We start from the raw sequence: 20,987 nt of genomic DNA on the forward strand, positions 1-20,987 counted from the left end.
AGCAGACTCCGAATGAAAAGCAGTTATTGCATTATGTTCAGTTGAGCCCGTGGGCAAACATTTTTTCTTTGATCCAAATGTTTCCTTTAACTCAATGCAGCATTCAAGATTTGAAGTAAAAGTTGTCCAAGGTCAGGTCTCTATTCAAGTTCAAGTGCAAGTTTATTATTATAAAAGGATTGATCAAATTTTCTGTGCTCAAGAGTGTGTGTGTGTTTGGGGGGTATGGTGTGTGAGTGTGTGTGGGGGTGAGGTTGGTGTGGTGTAATAGTGTGTGTGTGTGTGTGTGTGTGTGTGTGTGTGTGTGTGTGTGTGGAGGGGGGGGGCTGTAATGGTGTGTGTGTGTGTGTGTGTGTGTGTACTACAGTGAGAGTGTGTCATTCTATGTGTGTTTGCATGTGTTCAGTCCTGCGTATGTGCATGTTCATGCATGTGTTTGTGTTCAGTCTATGAATGTGTGTGTATGCCTGGTGTAATGGTGTGCGTGTCTGTGTGTGTGTGTGTGGGGGGGGGGGGGGGGATTAATGGTGTGTGTATGCGTGTGTGTGTGTGTGTTGGGGTGGGGGGCCAAAGTGGCAAGTGCAAAAAAGAGAGAAAAAGAACAACCCTGATGAGGTGTGACGTTTATGAAATTATTCTTTCACATATCAGATTGCTGCCTGTCCCACCTCTATCTCTCATAGGATCTGTTGACACAGTGCTCAGCAATAAATCACTCAGAGATTGTCATCAAAGTGCTATCATTCTCTTTTTCACTCACTATGTCGCTAAAGCTCATAGTTTTCTTTCTTGTTCCATTTTTTTTGTCACTAACAAGACATCCATGGAATAAAGTTGTTGCATTCTCTGATATAAGAGTATAATTTAAAGTGATAGTCATAAGGCTGCTGTATGGTAAGTCTCATTTCACATTTCATCTGGTACATTTGTTTTATTCTGCAAGTGATAGATCACACACCATCACAAGAAAGACCACTATCCTCCTTTTCATCACAACAATCACCATCATCATCATCATCATCACCACCATCATGATCACCGTCATCATCACGACTCATCATTAGCTTGAGGCCAACCTTCCAAGAGAGGCACTTGCATGAGCAATATAAATCCATAATTCAGTGCCCCCTAACCTGATTCCTTGGAGAGATGGGTGGTCTTCTCTCTAATGTGCGCGTGGTCACCGACGCCTTAATCAGTGGCGGGCGGCGAGCGGTCTTTGAAGCCGGGTAATTTAGAGTAAATGTTACAGCCCCTCCTGTGGTCCGCCGCCATGTTTGGGTCCTGCCACAGGCCAGGGTGGGAGAGCACCAGTAGGGGCATCTCAGAGGAAAGGGCAGCAGGCTTTGAAGTCAGCACGACATCCAGTCAGCGCCCAGCCGCTTGGCACACATTTCCAGTGCCAGCCGTCAACATGGAGGACATAGACACAGACACTATATATAGGCATATGACAGTCATAGGATGAAACCGCCATCCATAAATGTGTCTATGTATCTATTCGTCAATGATCAAGATCAAAATATGTCTATTTTGACTTTGATATTGTTACAATTATTCTGGTCCAAGCCATTCAATCTATCTGTGAGTCTGTGTTTCCTGTCTAAGTTTCTATATTTGTCAAGTTACTTGCATAAAATCCAGTCCTCCTTGAAAAGATGTACTCTCACTCATATAACACCTCTTGTCAATCACATCTTGAAAGTACAAGCATTTTACTTTTTTGCTCAGTAATTTGCTGCAAGCTCAGAGCAAAAAAAAAAACACTGGGAGATGATCGGCCAGTAGAAGACATTATCTCCCAAGAGACACTGTGAGTTTCCAGCGTCCACACGGCGGGACCACAGGAAGCCTGTGAAAGGTGATTTATACATATTACCAGTGATGATGGGGGACCAAACTCAGCAGTGGCGTGGGCGCCAGCCTGTTGCTTATCATTAATTCTTTCGTAGCTTGTCATTGGGTTCGTTAAGATGACACGATTAGGGTAATTGTTCCGGCCCCTGTAATCGGGAGGAAGCGTGCCAGGCAGAGGGTTCGATTTCAGGAACGACCCTTATCTTTACCGAACCGGCCCAGCGAGGGGCGGGAGGAGGTGGGGGAGGAGAGGGGCAGGGCGTGGGCAGGAGGGCCAGAAGTGGTTATTGGTAATCAATTGGCCCTCCCTTGGAGGAAGGAGGCTGAGTGATGGTCCCTTCTGAACCATGCCAAAAAATACAGATGATCCATAGTTCCTCCACACACACAAACACACACACACACACACACACACACACACCTCACACCCTCAGGTCAATCCCAGTCTGATGCTGAGATCCAGATAGCTTCTCCTCTCATCAGGACCTCACACGAGCCACCTCTAGGCCACACATTGCCCTCAAGTCGCTTGCTGTTTGAACTCTACGCAGTTGCGGCAAAGCAAGAGGCAGACAACACAATCCGTCCTCCATAGCACCTGCCTATGCACCTATGTGCCTCAAACATAGGAAAGTCCATTAAATCTGCAGTGCTGCAATGGCTAAAAATTCTGTCACGGCGAATCTAACGGGAAGCTTTGTCGTCAGCAGTATGTGCGGAGCGGGGATACGGGGGGGACGCAGCGAGCGAGCGAGCGAGCGACTGGCAGCGTGTCCTCTCTGGCCCCTGTTAGCCGGGCGGTGAGTGCGAGCGTGAGCGTGGCAGCATCTGTGTTCATGTGTGCCGGCCGGGATGAGTCACGCCGACGCGGATTAGCGCTTTTGGCAACGAGAGGCAGCAGAGGATAGTCAGGGGTGAGAGTCCGTCATCTCCTCGCTGCCAGGGAAGGACTTTTTCATTTTTTACTTTTCTTCCTCGCCTCTCTCACTCTTCGTTTCTTCTTTTTCTCCTCTTCCTGGAACACTCTCAAGAAAACAATCAGAAGTCAGATTTATTGGTTGCGTAAGGGTTGGTGTGGTGCAGGACCACAGAAGGGAACGTAATTGTTGCGTAATGGTCAATGTGTTTTAGCACTTCCAATGGGAATGAATGACCTTTGGCTGTGACCAGCTAAGCCCAGTTAAATAAATAAATTAAAAACAACCAAAGTCCATACCATTTTGCATACATCCACCCATTCACCTCTTTTACAATGAACAAACCCATTCTTCTGAAGATTGGCAATGTATTTTGGGTATGTATGTATTCATTCAAAATGGACGACCAGAGATAGCATCTATGCAGAGTGCTGCATTGTGCTGGGTATTTATTGCACTCTCTAAGTAGGCTGTGGTATTGTCTCCCATTATAGGGGCTCCTATCAAGTCAAATGAATTGAAAGGGTTTATGGAAGAGGCGGCATTACTTAGGCAGGCAAATCGAATCTGTGGTTTTTATTGTGGTGATGGCCACCTCGGCTGTGATTGAACTCGGCGCAAACCCCTCAGTAACCTGTGAGTAGCCCCTCTGGCTTTCTCGGGGAAGCAGAAGTGTATGCATACGTAGGTAAAGGAGAGGTTAATGTTTGCTGTCACTGAGGCATGGGTATATGCGTCACTCTCTCTCTTTTCTCTCTCTCTCTCTCTCTCTCTCCAGCCACCCTGTGCAACGCAACGGAAAATCCCCACAAAGACGACATAAAACTATATAGGGAATGGTTGTAGGCCTGTGGGACAGCAAAAGTACAGGGTGGGTGAGGGGAGGGGGGTGAGGAAGGGGGGTATTACATTAGATGGGCAGTCACCGGGACAGTTTGTCCAATAAATACTTGGTCTGCCTTATCTCCTGGCCGCAACACACGGCCTTTACTTGAGATTTGTCATTCTGTGTATTTCCGCTGGTTATCGGACGCCTTGCCTGAGCTGCCTTTGGTTGAAGGGCCACAGCTCACCTGGACGCCACCGCGCCCGGCTCGCTCCCCCCCCCCCCCCCCCCCCCTCTATCGCGGGAGTCCAGTCCGCAACGCCGGCGAGCAAGTGAGGTGGTGCCGTCCGATAAAGAAATCCTATTAGACGCTCGCCAGTTTTCCTCCACCATTTATCTGGCGCGGGAATGCTGAGCAGGAAATGCAGTGTCAGAGGAAAATTGCAGCCGAGACCAGAGAGAGAGAGAGAGAGAGAGAGGGACCAGAGAGAAAGAGAGAGAGAGAGAGAGAGCAGGCAACAAATTCCCTGGTTTTCTGCTCTCGTGACGAACCTTCCGTAAGAGTGGTGCGTGTCCATCTGTTTTGCAACACTCTGTCCAAGTTGAGAGAAAGACATGCAGTGAAAAAAAACAGGGCACACTCATAAGAAATTTGTGATGAATAAGACAGATGAATGATCACTTGGTGAATAATGATTCCTTTGAATTAATTTGTGGTGACATAAGCACAGGGAGAAATACATTCATTATTTTTTTTTAACTACATGAGAGGCCACTCTATTTATGAGAATCAACTGTACAAAAAGACATCAATACACCAATACAGCAATACATCTATGAAATAACACACAGTACATACCAGTAAGAGAAACTAAACACATGGAAAACAGATGTTCATAATCATAGGATTCACGGGAGTAAAGTTTGTTAGGTTTCTCATTCAAGATTGATGTTTGAGATTTTGTGGAAAGTTTAAAGTTAGCCGTTGTGAGAGTGGGTTTTGTGTTGACCATGCAAACAGTCACGAAGCTCTACTATTGACAAAAGCTAACAAAGATGGTCAGGTCTAAAATTAGTTACATGACGAAGTAAAAATAAGACATCACTCTCAGTTAACAGAATATCAAGGATCTCATCATATGAGGAAAACCAAATAGCTTTTATCATAGACTGTGGTACGTAACTAGATAAGGCCAGTGTTTTTCAACTTGTAATTATGATTAATGCAAAACAATTACCCCCATAATTGCTTTATTGGCAATTAGCTATGGAAAATAAACATTGGTCATTAAATGATGAATGAGAACAGCAAAAACGAGAAATATGTGAGTTTAGAAGAGGACACGCCTCAGTGGCTTTAGGCTATGAAATACACTGTGAGTAGAAACAGGGGACAAGACATTAGCACAGAAAGAAAATAGGAGATGAAAATAAATAAACCAATGGAGAAAATGAGGAAGAAGTGCTGAACGTTGAACATACACATTTGCACTGTAGTGTATTTTCATTGATTGGAAGAAAACAGTCAAAACAATCTGACGATATGGCATGAAAATACCGTAAGTAGTGAGCATTCACATTGAGTTTTATATGGTCATCAAAGCCATTTGTCAATGGAGTTGATTGGCATAAGTATAAGTATATATACTTTTTTGATCCCGTGAGGGAAGTTCAGTCTCTGCGTTTTTCCCAATTTGTGAATTAGGGAACACATACAGCACACAGTGAAGTGAACACACACTAACCCAGAGCAGTGAGTTGCCCAACAGCGGCGCTCGGGGAGCAGTAAGGGGTTAGGTGCCTTGATCAAGGGCACTTCAGCCGTGGACTGGTCGGGGATCGAACCGGCAATCTGTCTGTTAAGCCCTAACCAGTAGGCCACGCCATGTTTTGTCACTCCAACTGCCCACCACAACTCAACCATCACTGCATGACAGAATGTGAATATGAAGAGAGTAGAGTGCAGTTATCTCTTAGATGGGTGCTATTTGGGTTGGCCACACACATAAACACACACACACACACACACACACACACACAGAGACACATACACAGACACACACACACACACACACACACACACACACACACACACACACACACAAAGGGATGTGGGGGGAAACCCAGCGTGATGCAGAAGATGCAACAGTCTCGCTAGCAGGCAGCGCTGACATCCCATTGATCAGCCTTATTGATCCAACGCCATTGCTTGTGCGTCAGACCCCTAGAGGGGGTTGGGGGTTCGGCGGGTGTGTGTTTGTGTGTGTGTGTGTGTGTGTGTTAGGTGGGGTATCTTATGATCACCCCAGGTGCCAGCCTGTGTCTCCACTTACCATGGCAGGAGGCTGTTATCGAGCTAACCTCCCCTGGTAATTCATTTCCAAATAATTACAAAGCATTGATCACAGTGGTTAAGACACACATAACTCTTCGACAGCAATCTCGCTCTTGAAATATTTATTCTTTCAGAAGCCCCGCGGTTGAGCAGATAATGTTTAACAACACAAAGGTTTTGATGGAGTTAGTCGTCAAAGCCCATGAATGGGGGAGTGTGCTGGTTCCTCTCCCTGAATGAGAGCCTGCTGACTTGTGCCTCATTCAGAAACCCTAGACTTGTCCTCAATGAGAGAATGGACTACAACTCCGAGTTACACACACTTCTCCTTAATGAAGCAGTTTAAATGGAACAACCCACACTTCAATAAAATTGGAGAATTGAAACAATGTCCTTAATTGAATTCTAGATCCCACTCCCCATATCTTTAAGACTTGATTATGGCAACTGTGCTGGTTTAGTTTGCTGGTTTAATTTAGTATTTTCTGTGTTACAGCACATGTGTTTCCCAGCAGATACCTTCTATGTGAACAGGGGGGGGGGGGGGGGGGGCGTTATCACAAATGGAAGTTGGGAGCCTCTTGTAGTTAAGGTTACATTTAATTAAAATATTCATCTTAATCCCTAGTATCAGATACGTTCAGGAACAATAGTTAAAATCCTTGAATAACTCCTTCTATCAGATAGCACAAGTTTTCGCTTGAAAAGTAAAAATGACAATTAGAACTGGCTCTCTGATGTGTGACATGCCTTTGATGAAAAATGTTCCATCACAATATGTCGCATTCTGGCCTACACACACACTCACACACACACACACACACACACACACACACACACACACACACATGCACAGACACACACACACACACACACACACATGCACACTCGCACACACAGGCACCAGGTGGTAACTATAAATAAATAAACAATTGTTTTTCTTTTAGCTGGCACCCATCGACATGAGGTACCACCCACGCTCAGGGTGAACCCGCTCGAAAGTGCCCCAGTCGTGGTGGAGGAGACTCGGGGAGATAAGAGGACTCGTCTGCCTCCTGCTCCCTCCCTCCGCTGGAGCCTGTCTGACGCGCTCGGACTGATAACACCGAGGCGGCTCGGCACGACACAGTGGAGAGTGGCGCGGGGGGGGGGGGGGGGGGCGGGGTGGGTGAGGGGAGAGTAATGATGACCGGCCACAGCACCAGCTCTGGGTCCGCTTGGTACCCTGACCTGCCCCGTCTGGGGGGTAAATTCCTTCTAATCGAGGGGCATTTTCTCTCAGGCGTTGTCTTGATGCCACATTTAGTTTTCAAGGCCACACTGTCAAGGCAGATGATAAAAAGGAATCTCTCTGATGCTCCAAATTTAGTGTGGTGTATTAACCCCCCCAAATTGGAAGCACACACAGCATCAGTGAACAACACGTATTCTGTTTAGGACAGCACGAGAGGGCTGTGAGCTGTCACATAAAAATGGAAAGATGCATAAAAAGATGCAGTTCCCTTGAACGGTTGTCCTTGGATAGATTTTGCCCCCCCCCACCCCCCCTCCAACCTTCCCCCTTTCTCATCAGTGTAATCCAAGGCCGAGTTCTGACCCTTCCCTGTGACGTCCAGGTCCCAACAGCCCCAGTCTGCCTCCAGCTCCCAAACCTGAGGAAACGCTTTTGACCTCAATTACCACCCCTCGCCTCTCTGTCCCCACTCCTCTCCTCTCCTCTCCGGCTACTGCCCCGGCACAAGTGTGACAGTCCTCTCTCTCTCTTTCTTTCTCTTTCTCTCTCTCTCCCTTTCTCCTCCACGCCCTCCCTAAGAGAGGACACAGGCCAGATACAGAAATCCTCTCCTTTCCTTTTTTGTGTCCTCATTCATCTCTTCTTTTTTTTGCTTTTCTTTAAATCTTTTCTTTCAGCAGCTTCTGTTACTGTCGTTTTCGATCTCCCACATCCAACAGAGTCTAGGCATACAGTAATTCATTGTGCATTCAAAGACCCAGGACAAGGATTATCAGAGTAGTTTAAACTTGTATACATGTTGATGTTTTATCAGATATATTGTAACCAGTGGATGAATCGATCTTCTACACACCATGATGGCGGCTAGTGGTCAGTGGCACCCGCTACTCTGAGAGTGTGTGTGTCCATAATGTGGCCCATGTGTTCTTCACCGGTTTCAATCCTCACCTCCTCTGGGTTGCACACCTGTCCTACATCTGCGCTGCTCTCTAACCTCTCAACACCTGTCCATCATTATGGTGTTTAGTCACCCAGTTAATGGACTTTTCTCTGGGTCAGTCCTCCACCCCCCCTCTCTCTCCCGTTCTCTCCTCTTCTGACGTCCTCAAAGCATCCAGATGACACTTTTACTGCGCCGGGAAGAGGCTGTTAGAGGATAATTCCCTGCCTTTTACAGCCACGCTGGACTTCCCAACCCTCAAATCGTATTACCGGCAGGATGCATTATTTAAAATTACCTCCAACTTTTACTGATGGTTAAGGACTCATCCAATTTAAGACTTTATGAAATGTGGGCTTAAGCACAAAGACATTAATTGCATGACTCCACTTTGTTGTTTAATTAAGTGATACGCATCACTTAATAGCTCCGAATCCTCTCCTGGTTGCCTGCCACATGTTATCAGGGGTCATTTCTGGTCTTTAGGAAAAAGGTGATGCTGATTTGGGCTGCCTCAGAACAGTCCGTATTTGGTCCTTTCATGGTGTTTCAGCAACAGTGACATTGCTTCTTAGAGTGCCTCTACAGCAAATAAACGCTTTCATTTTTTTATCCAAGAGCAAAACTTTAGCTTGGGTACATTTTATGACGTATCTCTGTCACTGTACAACCGGTCCTCTTCTCTAGGCTTTTTAGGAATATCTGTTTGTTGACGTGGCACGCTAACTCTCAGAAATGGCTTCTTCGTGGAATGAAATGAAATTAGACTTTTAGCCATAGTGTGTTTCTGGTGCAGGCATGGCGCACTGCAAGCCTCCACATATGTGCTCTCAGCCACAATTGAATTAAAGTTGTAATGCAGTGTATGTCTCTCTCTGTCTCCCTCTCCCCTGTCTGTCGACCAGAGCCCAGCCCATGGGGGAAACATGCATCACCAAGAGGAGTTGGCTATATTTAGAAAACTTCACTGCACGTCACAGCAGACCAACAGAATGGGGGAGCTGACCAGGTCTCGGGGCAGGGGGTGTCTGGGGGTGGAGGGTATTTGTCTGTCTGTGTGTGTGTGGAGGGGGGGGGGGGGCTGCATAGTTCGGGTGCAATGGGTGCGCATTGACAAACAGATGATTGCTTCCCATGGGGCGTAAGCGTCCCCCAAAGCAAAAAGCTGCATCCTACATGTCAAATGTCCTCTCTGGCTGCCGGGGGCGAAATGCACAGATGAGACAATACCGTGTGCTTCTTACGGTCTTACTTGGAAGGGGAGAGAGAGAATGTGTCAGTCGAGACGGAGGCTATCTGTCTCGCCGGGACCATGTGATTAATGTAACTCAAGCTTCATTCATTAAAGCAGTAATGCACAGGCATCTGAATATAGGCATTACCCCTCTCACATTCTCATGTATTTCTGACAGTCCTGTCATTTTGAGCAAATGCTTTATGTCTCCGCTTGGCAGTTAACAGTCGGGATCAATAACCTCAGACCAATCTCTCTCGCCGAGATGAAATTTTATTAAGGGAAAGCAAAGGTTTAACTCCTGCTGCAGATCCCTTTTAATGGTGCTTTATGGCAGACCGCTGTGGTTCGTTTGACACAGCAAATATCCAATTATATTTCCATCTCATCCAGTATCATCGGCCCCCCATTTTATGACTTATGGCTCCTAAATGGGTGAGCATAGGGCGAGCTGTCAACTGAAAAATGGCCGGCAATAAAATAGATATATATTTCTCTATCTCCGGCATCTGGGCCATCGCAGTCAGATGTGATAGTGGCCAATGATGAACAACAAAGGATATAGGCTTCTTTAGAATAGGCTGTACCAGATTCCAGCCATGCTCCGGCTAACCATACTCATCAATAAATATACCATCGGCGTCTATACATACAGTTTTGAAATGGAACATCTGAGTAAGTTGTATCAGTGCAGTATTAGCCATTATTCTTATTATTATTATCAGGGAGGGAGGCTACCGTAATTTCCCCCAACTATTAGCCGCGGCTTATACATTGATTTTGCAATATTTCTTCAGCTATGAGGTTAATACAGGGGGGCAGTTAATATGGTATTAATATGGTTTTGTTTCTTTAAACTTGCATAAAACACTGTCCTGCTGCCTATACACAATGCGGCTAATACACAGGAAATTACTATTATTTACTTAAATTATTTTTAAAAATCACTTTTCATGACTTGGTCATACTGTACTTAGGCTTTCCTCTGGTTGAGACCTGAAATATTTGTTTCGTTCAGATTGTCTTTGTGTGTCAAAATGTCACCAGACTGTTTCTGACTTTTCATACTGTAGGTGGTACAGTCATTTCCTGTGTATTAGCCACATTGTGAATAAGCCATTGTGAATAAGCAGTGTTTTATGCGAGTTAAAAGGAACAAAACCATGTTAATACCATATCAACTACTGTACCCCTCATGTGTTAACCTCATAGCGGATGGAATTTTACAAAATCAACGTACGTACGTGTATAAGCCTAATTAATGTAATTAAGCTAAGTTGGTAAATTACGGTAGTCAGTCAGTCACTCAGATAGTCAGGCAGGCAGGAGGCCAAATGCCCAGAAAGATGACCGTCTTTACTTTTCTTGATTATGCCCCTCTGCCTGCCATACTTGTGGGCTTCAAGGAGATGAAAGGAGAGTCCCCACTGGGCTCCATAATCACTCTGGAGATCAAACGGTTGAAAACAAGCTGAGGACGTTTTTTAACAACACAAGCGTAATTATCTTTTTCACCCTGTAAATGCCCTACATACTATTCACTGTTCACTCATTTGAGTTTTATTCCCTGACGACATCACTATATTTGAGTCTGTTTGATATGTGTATTTCTGTAAAATAATAGTTTGATTTATCCTCTCATAAAGTAGAGTAATGCTTTAGTCGTTACAAAATAAAGATTATCGTCTAGTTTGATGTGGAAGGGGGGACTCGGGGAGAGAGAAGAAAATTGCGAAGGGGGGGTGGGGGGGTTGTCATTAATTGTGAAAGTTTATTTCATGTTGCTGCCCTCTGAGAGAGATAAGCTTCATGGAAATTTAAGTTCAAAAGCTCTCTCTAATTTTATCCGGTGTGTGTTGGTGGTGAAATAATGAATGCATAACTCCTCTGACTCAGCAGATAGAACGGGGAAAGCCCTGCGTGTGTGTGTGGGTGGTGGCTGATGGGAGATCAAGAGAGGCATTTCTCGGCTTTCTCGGTCAATTATACTCGCATAATATATGACACACACACACACACACACGCACACAAAGTTAATTGTAAAGTCGCATGGCAATATTTGACTTGTCTTCCATTTTCTAGTACAATCTACAGTAACACATTCATTAATGCCTTGGTGGACATACACTGGTCAGACTGAACTAGCGTCATGGTATCGTGAGTTAATTCCACAGGAAGTCAAGGTGACAGTGTGCATTTATCAAGTCTCTCTCTCTCTCACTCACACACACATACACACACCCTCACAGTCACAGTGACACACGCACGCACACACACACACACACACACACATTTTCTCTGGAGCAGTGCAAGTGTCTGGTCAGGCAGAGAGGTCCATTAACTTAATGGACAGCCTGATTCTGGAGAAGAAATGACTCGAAATAGCCGGAGAAATGTGGCCGTCACAGAGCAAGGGGCAGGGACACTAACCTTTCGGCTTCTTTACTGGTCTGTGATGGCCTCTCTCTGCCACTACTTAAATGAATCATGTCCGCTGCTTCCTCTGGTCTGAGAGGGTTGCCCTTTTCCTTGCAACTCTCAACACCACCGCCACCCCCCACCACCACCACCGCCATCCTCTCCTATTCACCGACTGGCTTCTGCCAGACACCACCTGACGCCTCCACCACACGACCAGCTCCTGCTGCCGACAGCACAAGCAGTCATCCTCCTTCTTCTTGACGTAGAAGACAATTACACGATGGAGACAAATACGTGTGTTTGTCAGTCCAATGCACACACCTCTCAGATAAAGTGTTGCTGTCTATTTCATCCATATCAGCGCAGGTGAATCACCTATGACTGTTTTCTCCATCTCTGGACGGAGGCGGTCCAACGTCTGATTTAGGATGATCACACAGCCGAGGATTAAAGGTCCTTCAGCTGGATGAACCTGTTAAACAGCACCATGCGTTTTTACCGAATACAACGTTTGGCTAGAATTTCGGCAAACTAATTTAATTCTCAATGCTGCAAGCATTTACATGGTGTGCTGAGGCCCATTTATCTCAACAGAACTCATCTCAACTCAATTGGGTTTGCAGCCAGGCACCAGAAACAGGCATAGAAGAACAGAAAAAAAGGGACAGAACACAACTAACCAATGGGCGCAAAGGCCGCTGCATAGAACAACCTGAGAAGCAACAGTTTTCCCAAACTGTCACCTCGTAGCAGTTCTCATTGAAAACAAAAAGTGCTGTGTTTACATAACATTAATATCATACACAATATCAATGTGATGATTTAAGCCCCAGTCTAAATAATAAATAAGTTAGGTGTGTTAAAATGATACTAGTCCGCAGAGTTACTGCTGGAAATGTTGTTAAGGTATTTTACTAACCGAAGCGTCACAGCCAAAACCATATACAACATTTACATTATCAAAATGCCCCAATATCATCATCAACAACAATATTAGGTCTCAACCACACGGTAACCCAAAGCAGACTAGCTCTGTCCCTGATTTGAATTCAGTAAAGAAATGGCACTGGAGACAAATGAATCTGTTAGATTTAACTTTTTAGAGCGGAATCCCGAGGGTAGTATAACTGAAACTGGTAAACTTTCACCAGTTTGATCAATGATAAATCAACCAACATTTAATCAATTTGGGGGCTGAAAAAAATCATAATTATTACAAAACTGGCTTTTAATTATAGTTGACACGAGGATAGTGAATAGAGTGTAAAGTTTGTGTTTCCAGACTATAGTTGTGTTGTACCTTACAGAAGGTTTTGCCTATTTTATTCTCACTGACTGCAATATTCGTTCAAGCTGCTTACTTCCATGTGCTCGTCAGGTTTAAATGACATACACTCTATAGTGCTCCACTCTCTCCATAGTTCTTCTATAAATAATCTTTTAAAGTAAAAGCTTCCAAAAAGAAAAAGCATCTGTATTCAGAAAACGAATTGCAATTAGCTGCACATGTAAATCAAACTCCATGATGGTCCACAAGATGCTGAATCATTCTGAATAATTACCATTGACCAGACATTTGACTGGAATACGCCCAAATGTAATTATCTGTATTTCACTGCCATTATTGTCCCATTTGAAGAACATAGTGCCTATTGGCTCGCAACAGAGTTGCTGATGATGTGTAATTACTCAATCATCTTTAGTGTCTGCCCTGCCTGCCTGGAGAGGACCACGAGCTGTACAGTTCTCCGCTCCACTGCCTCCAAGGCAATTGTAGCTGTGAAATGAGACCTAAATTGCGGTTATAGCATTCAAAGTTGATAAGTCCCAAAAGTCCTCCTTTCTCCGCTACTAAAGGGGGGCGATTTCATAAATCTGCCAGAATGAGGTTGTTTTTAAAGTGAGTTATCACAGTTCCAACAGGCTGGATTTTACAGCCCAGCAACCCTTTCCTCGTGGACTTTAAATAACACAAAAATGCAAAAGGTTTGGCCTTTTGTACTGTATGGCGTCACATTGTAACATCAATTATAGCAAAGCCCTGATTAGGGTCATTACCTGAGGTAGTGCTGTCTACCTATTCAAGACCTCGACGCTGACACTGGACTCAGGTATCTATGTACGGAATTTATGTGCCAAGCCTGCATGCATGGAGAAATCTCACTCATTGAGAATTCTCAGACTTTAGTAGGCCTACAGTGTGTTATAATTTACGAGCATGTGAAGGTCGCCCACAGTCCAAGAACATTTTGTCAAAAGAGGCTAACAAGTGGCTCCGTATGAAGGTCAGTGCATCCTTCTTTTGGGGTCACATGGACAAGTGCCCATGGTCACTACATTACAAGGGCAACTAACAGCTTTGATAGACTCTAACTGGACGACAAAGTGTAATACGTTTAACCACGCATTCGTGCTGTCCTTGGCTGTAAGTGAGTGCATCCACAGGTGAGTACAATCAAGGCCTTAAACGGCACATGAGTGCACTGTCACTTGCAGTGCACATCAGCAACAAAATGTTCAATGGAAAAGAAGTCGATAAACGATGGACTTTATTGAGCGGCACAGACAAAAACAGAACTCACGTTGTAACTGACGCGACGGCAGCAAAGTTCGGTGGTGGCGTGCGGAGTTGAATTGAAAACTAGAAAAGCACTCAGAGAGCGGAGACCTCCGCCTTCTTCCTTGGTTGTCATACATTTGAACCTAAACTATTCAGATCGCCACCATGTGGCCATACCATGCCATTACACCGTCAAGCGAAAAACATAACCGCCTCCTGAATCAAGACGGTGATACGGATCTCTCCCTAAATGTGATCATCTTCCTTGGGTCATTTCAGAACTTCCCTGAAAATTTCATCGAAATCCATCCATTACTTTTTGAGTTATCTTGCTAACTCATGTCAGCATCTATGTGCAAACACAAAGGCCTTTGCCTTGACTTGCTGAAATGCAGTCTCTGTTGATATGAGACCTAGTAATAAATTGTTTTACTGAGGTGCACACTCTAACTCAGATATGTACATAAAGAACATATTATCTTACAAGCCTTTACACTCTTAAAACACTGCCTGAAAAAGCTCTACAATCTGAACCAGCAGGACTCAAACCTTACTACTACAATGACGTGTTTTTTGGTTCTCCTGTCTAATAAGTCTTTGCTGTTTGTCTTTGGCCTTGTAGATATGTATTCCGTTTAAGTTTTTCATAATCTAAATGGGTTTACACCAGCATTCAAATGTGGTTGGCTCTGATTTGGTAAACATATCTGATAAGGGGAAACAACAATGTGGACACACTTTTCCACCTGCTGAGTCCTATGTCTAGCTCAGTGTATTGACTCTGCTGGTCTAGTCGTTGAGTTGAATATGAACCAGATGATAAACAGCTTTTTTCTGTCAGAACAACAATGGATTATGGGCAACATGTAAGCCTTTGTCTCGAAAGAAGGAGCTTTCAAGCTTCACAAATACACCGGCACCATTTTGTCAGCTCGCAAATTTAGAGAAGATAAAAATCCCACTTCTTTTCCCCAAACATATATTGAATCAAAGAGTTCAGGAGTCAATGAATTCCTTCAGAAATTCCCTGATTGGATCAGGGCACTCAACACCTGGGAACGCCGAGATAAGACTCTTATCTTTCTCGCAAAACCGGCCGACTGTTTTCACTTCATTTTGCAGTGGACCTCCTCGTCCCCCCACCCACGGAGAGGACGGGAGAGAGGAAACTCTTCCTTTGCATTCACAATTGCGATCACTGCCACCATTACAACATCAAGTGAACAGGGAGGCTTGATTTTTTTTATTTTTAAAAAAAGAAAAGAAAAGAAAAGAAAAGAAAAGCACACAAACCAACTACCATTCATCTCTTAAGAGGCAGCTTAATGTTTTGATGAACCATTTCAAAACCAATCACATTGTTTAATATACGGCATTTGTGGCTTAGTAATAGTGCAATTATAGGCCTTTGGATTAGATAACAAATTTACAAAGCACTAAAACAAAGAATCGGATGCAATCCATGAAAGTATTAAATGGAACAATGTTTTATTTTATGATTTTTCTCTCCTAAGTGTTTTCTTCTTATAATCAAATGCTTCTCTTTAGGGCACGAGCTGCTAATGACTTGGACATGTTAATGAGTAATTAGTGCCATTGATTAAATTAATGGAGGAGCTTTTTTGCATGGCTGGCTTTTTAAAGTGCCCAGTCTCATTCCAGCAAAGGCCTCGAGTGCCTGCGCAGTCTCTTATAGACTCTGCTCACGATTAACACAGAGACCCATAGCCGGTGATTATGTCCACACCTTCCAGCTTCAACTGATTCCAGGCCGAACCAACATCATTAGGGATCCGTATAGCCTACCTCTGGAGTACTTTGCATTTTGGACGCAAATCGAGCCTAGCATCGCCCGCTAGTTGCACAATGCTGAGTAATTGCTCATTTGATGTTTTTGTGTCCCTACGCGTGTATGGCTGAATGCCATGGTGTGTCATTTGTTCTCATCAAGCATTCTTGTTGAACCGTGTGAACGAGTGACGTCATGCGATGCAGTCATCAATCATCCGGAATGAGTTTGGGAAATGGATGTCTTTAACCAAGAAATGACCACCAGATTGGCTTAAGATGTGTACATAAAAATAAACAGCCTATCTGTCTCATTACCTCTGGACCCATACAGCTCTATGCATCTTAGTTGATCCGCTTTCATCTGTGTCAAGAGTAACAGGAATGTTGTTGGGTTTTTGTTTGTTTGTTTATTGTTTTTGGTAATAATGTTCCATCACATAATTTCACAGTCTGAATGGCGGTGATAGTTCTCAACCCAACATTCTATCCTATGTTTTTGGCATTACATTCTGAAATATGCATTTAAGTTGTGCATCTCACGATGTGCTAGGGGAAATGCAATTCTTACTGGGTTTAACTCACTCATGAATAGCACCGTGCGACTCCACTGCTCTCTCTGTCACCAGGGATGTAGTGGGAGCTAAATGCACCGTTTACGCACCTGCTGAAATTCGGAACAGCGTTTACGCACCTGTAAATTGCGTTTATCCACTTCTAAATTGTATTTACCCACCTTTGCAAAGCATACCGTTCATAAACAAGCTTATATCGTTTTACTAGTATTGTTCATAGTTTCATATTGTTGACTTGGCCTACGCACCACAGTTTATTGCGCACCAATAGTCTTCCGGCAGTCAGTCAGCAGTAAGCATCAGAGATTAGTCACACGTCATGTATCGATAAATGAGTTTAGATAATGATAGGATTAAAAAAAAAAAAAAATAGTACACACCGCGTCGAGCGTCAAGACAGCAACCCTACTGATTATGACAGAAAGCGGCCTCAACTACAAGCCTGTGAGTGAGCCCCTGAAACAATCCAAAACTTCACGTTTTTTAGGTTAATTTGGTGCACGATAGATTCATGCCACTGAGTCAACAAGGTATTATTAGGTTATACTTCAGACACGAAGTTGCAAGTCACCTCTACCTTTTCCCATTAACCTATGTTACAAGTAAAATTCAGGATGCAATGTCAGATAGACAACTGGTTGCTATTTCATGGATTCTCTGGCATTAAAGCCACTGGAAGCTAGTGACGAGCTCCCTTTGCTAGTCAGCTGGCTAATGTTAGACCATATACAGTAGCCTAATGATATTAACCAAGCGCTCAGCATGCTTTAGCATTCAAACTGGACTCCTACACACTTGATGCATGCTGAATAAATTGCTATGTGATGAAATTATAGGTTGTCTGTCTGTAAAATTTCGTATGTCTTACTTTTTATGGTGATAAGGCCATTCTGACATATTGACTAAATCCTGGCATTGCTGTTTTGTCTTAATTGTGATTTAATAAACTTTATAGACTTCAACTATACCTATTCCCTCTAGAATTAACACATGGACTTAGATTAATGCATACATTTAGTGATTGTGTGGCCTAGAGAGAACACCGATACCCTTGGTAGCATCAATAGCCTCGATGGGTCGTGGTCCGCCTTGCTGGTGACCGAGTCGTGGTCTACACATGATGATGCCAGAATTTATAGTTTACCCAACTCGTTTTATCACTACACCACCTGTCAGCTGTCAGTGCAGGGCAAGGAGGGGTTGCTCATGCTCACCATCGTGATTCACGGTAACCGGCGATCTGGGGTATTTGCAGTCTGTCTGTCCGCGGCGTTGCTTGAGCCGCCTCGTGTCCCAGAGGCTTCTGGCCGCAGACACACACGCAGTCAGTGCGCGTGTAGGCTACAGAAGGACTCTTGTGGTGGCGGCAGGTAGAACAGTGGACAGGAGCGCCACAGGAGCAGGACAAAAAACTGGCCGTGGAGTTTGAGGTGAAAACGCGCCAAACTAGCCTACAGTAGTTTAGAAAGAGAAGAAGAACAGTAGGCCTACGGAGCCCCTGAAGTGACAAGTGAATTCATCACTAATATGTGCCTACAATTTAAATGTCCATGTTCATGTTCACAGTTTTCGCCTTTCATTTTGAGCACACTTCAAACTTGTCAAGACCTTGCTTTATTGTTTTGATGGTACAATTGGAAAATACAGAAAAACCTGTGATCTCTAGACCATCAATTTTTTTTCCAGATTTTTTCTTCAAGTAGGCCTACCCTTGCAGTTCATTGGTGACTCCGACACCTCAAATGCCCTGGAGGACATCATCCTATATGGCCACAGCATTTGTACACCTACATGTGTCCTTCCATCACTTTCATTTGGCCAGTAGCTGGATGAATGTATGGAAATCCATTTGACAACGTCATGGTAACAAATTATATGGGTTTAGTGTGTCAGGAGACTCTGCCCGGGGTCACTCCCTACTACCTATACGGAGTTATAGGGCAGCAGAGATGGACTGTTGAAGAATCGCCTCCCACCCGGTCACACCATTTTGTTGTACTTCTGACCACATTTCAACATTTCCCATTTTTCAACAATTCCCTCTTTCATTGGTTTCATTCAATATCCAGAAAAGAGTCAGATAGGCCTATATATTTAAAAAAAAAAAATAATAATGGTACACTTGTTTTATCCGGTAAATATGATTTGTCCTTTGAGATGATGGAGCACATTCCTGTGTTAAATTGCAGCCTCAATTGAATTATAGAGACAGTGCAGACTACAAAGTTACTTCGAAACTGTGAAAATGGCTCCTGTTAATGCCCTTACAAGTACATGATTCAGGTTTTCGAAGAGAAATCTTATTTTTTAGGCTTTTATATGCTTCACCCTCTGAGTCACTCTCTGATTATGAAGAATTCTAGCTCTCTCAGGAGAACGCTAATGGTCGTAGAAAAAAGCTCAGTGTAGGTGTGTGAGCATCATACAATGCAACATAGTCACACACACTTCACTCCACACATCACTTAACACACACTCACACTGCTCTTGGAAGGCGCTAATCAAACATAATGTCATGTTTCACCAGCTCCAGCCCCTGATAACAGAGCTGCAAGACATCTCCCTAAAAGCCTGGGAATGCCGGGAGGCTCTCACTACTTCACGTTCACAGATCAGCTGCAGGTCATGCACTTTTTCCAGTAGTAAGTCTTGTTGAGGTAAGCAAGCAGTGAACAATTACTTTTTTTTTTTTTTTCCATGTAACTCTGACTTGAACCTGTCTTATCAGGACCAGCTGGCCTGTGGTTTAGTCAGAGTTTAAGTGGACATTTAAAATAGTTTCCTCTTCGCTGCACAGTAAACTACTTTGCAGTATCACTGGACTCCAAACAAATTATTTAGGTGCACTTGGTGAGTCAATTCACTCTGATGACCAGGCTGCAAGTCTGCAGCACTCACAAAACAATTGTGCTCGAAACCCTGATTTGAGTGCCTTCAGACAAGCCTTGATTGAAGTCAATTACATTTAATAAATCATAATTACAGACGTTGTCAGGTTTCACTTGTCTTTATTGTAGCATAAGGAACCTCTTTATGTGATTGGCCTGACTGATGTAGCCTGGCCCCTCCCACCTAACCAACTAGTCTCTCTCCTCTTACTGTAATAGGCTCGTTCAACTTCATATAGCCGTCTTATGATTATTTCTGAGATTCTGATACGTTTTCAACCATGACGTATGCACTATTCTGGTTTGAAAGACGTATCAGAATCTCAGAAATAATCACGTCTGCAGTCGTCTTAAGACGGCTACATGAAGTCGAATGAGCTTATTGCCTTTATGTTTCCCTCAGCCACCAGGGTGGAGGGCCATTCAGCGATGAGAAGGGATGACATTTGTTGAGCCAATCATCGATGAGAGGGCGTGTCATAGCTGTGGTAAGCGGTAGACACACGTGTACGGAAATGCTAACATTGCAGTTGGCAAAGGTAAATACACAATGTGATTGGTTAGGCTGGACCAATGATGTCAAAGTGAACTCAAAGTGCACACCTGATACAATGCTGGAATTGGAAATGTTTCCCAATCGTTAGACTCTCTTTGCAAAATGAAACGAAGTTGTGACTCAAGTGAAACCAGGCTATGACTGTACTTTCTGTGATGGAGCTTCCGCAAAAAAAAAAAAAAAAGTCAGACTCTCCACCTGACGTACTGTTCAAATCTCAGGAATGTTTTGCCCAATTTATCTGTTTGCTCTCCACACAGGCTCTGGTTCTGTGAATGGGAATCAAAACAAAGTGGTTTGGACGGTTTGGTGGTTTTGCTCGTCCAGAGTCCACCTAGGAGCACATGAGGGAGTCGTGTACAACGATTGGCTACTGAGCTCATATATATGTCAACAATCTTTCACGAAACCGACTGCGGACTGCATCCTCTCACAGAGCCCCACTACACCACCCCTGGTGGCTGGTCGTCGGGGTCGGTGTCGGGGTCAGGGTCAGGTCCGTCCCCGATTGGCGCTGGCACAGTCTGGGTCAGACTCCGAGCATATGGCTCATGACCGCCCAGATTTCATGGCATCATGAGCACATCATTGTCACCGGTGTCGTATTGATTTAGCTTGATGAGGGCTTCTGGCACTCAGCTGAGTCGGCTGCGACTGCGGCTGCTGCCACTATACTGAGTGCCACTGCTCAGCCTCCTGAATTCTCCACAGCGCTGTGGCTGTGAGACGCTGCCCTCTGCAGATATTGGTTTAAAGGAGCAGCGCAGATACATATAAAACAATGTCTCCCCTCCACTGTAAGAAGATCACTTGTACTGTAAGTCACTTTATGAATGCTCAGAATCGGCAATAAAAT

This window comes from Sardina pilchardus, chromosome 20 (genome assembly GCF_963854185.1).
Source record: "Sardina pilchardus chromosome 20, fSarPil1.1, whole genome shotgun sequence".
In the NCBI taxonomy this organism is placed as follows: Eukaryota; Metazoa; Chordata; class Actinopteri; order Clupeiformes; family Clupeidae; genus Sardina; species Sardina pilchardus.